This window comes from Myripristis murdjan, chromosome 1 (assembly GCF_902150065.1).
Source record: "Myripristis murdjan chromosome 1, fMyrMur1.1, whole genome shotgun sequence".
NCBI lineage: Eukaryota > Metazoa > Chordata > Actinopteri > Holocentriformes > Holocentridae > Myripristis > Myripristis murdjan.
In genome coordinates, this window is record NC_043980.1 from 18,453,838 (window position 1) to 18,458,626 (window position 4,789).

The window sequence follows — 4,789 nt, forward strand, 5'->3', positions numbered from 1 at the left end:
TACAGCAATATCAACAGCATCTAACTAAAACTTAGGAAGTGAAGGACCGTCCCTCTGTCCAATGGGAAAGGCCTATGGGCGGGACGTCTGTGCTGGTTCTAGCCAATGATCAGGCGAAGTAGAGGTGAGCTGCGTCTTGATTGGCTGTACGGCGAAGAAGGCATCGAGGCCAAACCCTAGCAACAGCATATAAGCCCCGCCCCCTTCGTAGCTCACTGGTTCGACACCGGGAAAAGCGGCCTCTGATTGGCAGAAGACCCTGTGGGCGTGGTCTATGCGTTGAACTTGTCTTTTCGGGTTGCCAGGTTTGATAACTCACCAGCATGATCTCTCAGGATCGTGAGTTAAATCACGTTCAACGTTAGTTGAGTCACAACGGCCCGTCCTCTTTTGCATTACTTACTCCCTGATAGGCCGTGAGTTTTTTACGCAACACGCAAGACAAGGCACAGGTTGCATTTTGTGTTAATTTCCTGCTTCAGTCATCTGAAAGACTTAAATGAAACTCCAGGAAATGTTTTTTTTTTTTTTTTTTTTTTTTTCTTGAAAGCCTATGTTTCCGGATCAACATTCCACTTTAAATGTAATTTGTGGCGTTATTTAAAAAATATTACTTGATTTGCAAGTTTAAGAAGTTGAACTTCAGTTACAGTATTGTTGGCATGGTGTTGAGGAACCTGAATGGCATTTTAAGGCACAGAAAGGGGCATATGCAATAGTTTTTGTCTCTTAGTGGTGCAACATTTCACTGATCTGAACTAAAGCTGTCCTGAATTTTCACAGAAGCACAATCTGTGTCATGCATGCTGCTCGAGTAGGCCTAACTACAGGAATGAGCAGGGTGTCAAAACTGCAAGAGAAATGGAAGAGACATAAATGTCACAGCAGAGTTATTTTGAGTGTGAAAGTACAGTCGGTTGCACTGGGATTCCCAGAAACTACTGATTATATTGCAGTGTTTGTATGCAACATCACACGATGACTCTGAAAATACAACAGGTAATAGTAAAGTAAGCCACTTAAGGATGGTGAAATAAAAGGTAAAGTGGAGCAGAGCCACACTTTTTGTTTCTAAAGAAGTTTAAGTAATGCTGCTTCACAGGTTTCAGGTTGGGCCCGTGCTTCAGCCCATAGCTCAAATATTGCACGATCTTAGAAATATAATGTGTAGTTAAACCTTCTTAACAGGCTGCTGTTATAAATGCGAGGAAGCTTGCAAAAAAATGTATTGTGATAATGGAATAATCTGGCTACTAGCAGCCAAGTGAACACAACGGGAAATACACTGATGATGATAAAATGTATAGCACTTTAGGTTCAGCCTGATATTATCTGTTTACATTTGTATAGACCTATCACATGCCGTGCTCAGACTGAATCAGAAACACTCTCCATTGTTTGAATATCACTGTCACCCTCTCAACACTGGAGCTTTTTTTGTGGTACAGACGAATGTGAGTGATGTGACAGTCAAGAAAATAGTTTTCACTCTTTGTTTACCCGACCAATCAAAGCCAGCGCAGAAACCACATTCAGCTGCAAATTAAACTATGACTGTATGTATTTCAAAAGCTCTTATTTCCTGTGTTTTGCCCTCCTGAGTTTTCCATGCCTAATTTTGCTTTAATTACTGTCTGAATAGCGTTGATTCCTGTTCATCAGGTCAACACTGCCGTCTTTGATCAACACACCGTGTGATCCCACAATGCAGACGGTGGCAAAGGCCAGGGCAATGCGAATGGCCTCTCTGTTGTATTAGCTATCTTTTGTATGCTGTGTGTTAATATCCACTTATGAGGCAAGGCTGCTCGCCCATGAGGCTATTAATGAAATTTCCTCCATGCAATTTTAATTCACAGTATACAGACTAGGGTAGAGTAAACATCACTTCTTCAGCTCAATGGGTTGTGATGATTTATGTATGAGGAGGTTTGGTGGCTTTGCAAAACAGAATATTGTTTGCCAGACTTGCCGTCTGTATGAAGAGGTGATATGAGGAAACAGTGCCGTGGGCAAAGACAAATTTAGCCTCACTATATTCTTTTTGAAACTGCAGCCACATTGTACAGTCATAGCTAGAATATAGATCAGTTGCGCGTATAGTTCATCAGTTTCACAATTAGGCTCCTGCATTTTGTCTGGTCGGGCCTGACGGTGTATTTGGGCCACACCTCTTCACTATTTCTGGGGTAATAACAGAGAAGTTATGCAACTTCTACTGTTATCACAGGCTGACATACTGTGCAGTGGTATCTCTGCATTGTGCCACTGTACGCTGTTCAACTGTACCTCATTTGAGCTTAGAGTAAGGCTTTTATGGAGTCTGACGCTGGGTGTGTGTCTCTTGAAGTTTTGTTGTGTGAGCACAATTTTGACCTCAGCGAATATGAATAAAATAAACACCTGCAAGAAAGTTATCCTCCAACTTACAAAGATTCTTTTTGCCGTACTGGGGCGAACATGCAGAAATATGTGCCCGTTAACAGTATGCATTTTTACATTTATCACGCCTTTATCTGCACAGTTGTAGAAGTCCTACTTCCTCTCTCACACTCATAAGAAAATAAACTGTACTCTGGTGGAAAGGGGTTTTTTTCCCTTCGGAGTTGCCATAGCTGCAGTGTTTCAGTGATATGGTTTGACAAACATGCCTAATTTAGTCAAGGAGCCTGCTAAAGAGGGGTTAGTGTGGTTAATGAATGTCATTAAAGAATAAAATAGGCCCACTGCTCCATCATAGCATAATAGACTGGATGGGAACATCAGTTCCAAACTAGAATCTGTAGCCTTGTCTGTGCACCCAAAAAACATAACTAACACAGATAAAAGGTTCATTGAATGTAATTTTATTTGCCTAATAAGCCTATCTGTTTTCATTATTATGACACATATGTAGTGTTTGGTTGCATAATCAGTTGATTGTTGTTTTTCATTGTTAAATCTCCCAGAGCTGTCATGCTCCTGTGTTTTATGTCATTGCACCAAAATGCCCCTCTAAAGAAATGCATTGATCTTAATTTCAAAATTCTGTGTTCAAGAGTTCGCCACAGAACAGAAATTCAGCCACCCTTTTGCACCATTTTAAAGGAAATAGCCTTTGTCCCTCCTGCTGCATGTTGCTATTTATAGAGTTATCATCTGCATGCTCTCTGATCATAGTGGCTCAGGCCTTTTATTGCTCATGGCCTCAGGCCTGTTAGCCAACTGGCTGCTTCTCTCTCCTCTTTTTTCTTTTTGTTTTCTTTCCTCTATCATTCCATCTTACCTAAACATTGCAACCCAACTAGTAACCAGCCGTGCTCAGATGATGCCGTGTGTTGTGCTGCAGGCCATCGATGATCAAATTTGCACCGTAAATAACATTAGGTTGCCTCCAGAAATGCAGGTCCTCATATCACCTAATGAAAAGGGTTTCATTTGGACGTTCCATGATATATTTAGCAGTGCAGAGTTAGGATTACTGCGGCCTCATAAACTGTATTTTAATGTTTGCGAAATTATGAGCACAAAATAACCTTTGCTTTGAGAGGCCTTCAGTTTCAAGGACTTTTCACACATCCGCAGTCAAATGAAACCACTGGCTTCCATAGTGTTTCATAGTGATCTATTAAGCTGCTACAATCTCATAATCTTCTCATTCCCTTTTCCTCTTGTTTACTTGTGTATCAGTGGGTGGACTGTTTGTTTTGGGATCAGAGTAAATACATGGCACACCAGCGGCTGGGCAGAAAATCCAAGGAAGCCTTCCAAGAGCAATCACTGAGAACTAGTGTTGGATATAACATGTAATGGTCAAAGGAAGGAAGGTGAAAAGTGCATTTTTCCCTGTTTAGTTCAACATGATTGTAAGTAGTAGTAGTAGTAGTAGTAATAAAGATAGATTCCAGTGACTAACCCAGTTCTCCCAAATCAACAACTTTTTTTATTTTTAAACTTGACAGCTTGCATAGTATGAGCAACGTGTGTTTTTGGATTCCTTAACCGAGGGATCCCTCCTCAAGACAATTCCCCAGTCAAAGTGATGTTCTCATATGTTCAGTATGTGGCTGGAGGCAGGTTCTTGTCACATGGGACTCCTCAGTCTCATTACATTTACAGTTTACTGTTTATGGCTCGTGATACTTTCCTCAACATTAAATGTTCTGGAGCATTGCAGTCAGCACAATCTCTGACCTCGAGGGCTGGTAGGGTGCAGGTCTGGGTGAACCTTGTTTGCTCCTCTGAGAGTTCACAGTCAGTTTATGTTATATAATGCAAATTGTGAAATGACCTTATTGAAATGCTTTGCTCAGTAAGATCTGCTGACTGAGCTTCTGTGCTCAACCTCATGACTTTATAACGTTCCCCATCTTTGTAGAAACCTTGTTTGGGTCTTGACTTCTGCGGAACTCTGCAAATGAAAAACACAGCTCAGTTACAGTGATGTGGTATATGACGAAGCATTTCCTCTGTGTCAAACTGGTCTCATTGTGAACATTGATTAAAACAGTCAGTGGGAGTTGAGGAAAACGATTTGGGGATTGTTAATCTTATTGACGCTGATTGTTTGCTGACCACCCTCTTCCTGTGTGTGAGTGAACATGCCCCCACACCCCAAACTTTTCTCTCCATCCCTTAGGCCAAAGGTCTCTTGCTTACAGCCTGCCTAGCACCACTTTGGCTCCACGTGTAATCAGGATTATGCCTATTAATCCTGCTCCACTACAGTGTATCTGCAGAGAGGGCAAAAGTCCACAGACACACTCTGCATTTTCCATAAACAGGCCCTGGACCGGATTATTGTTTGGGA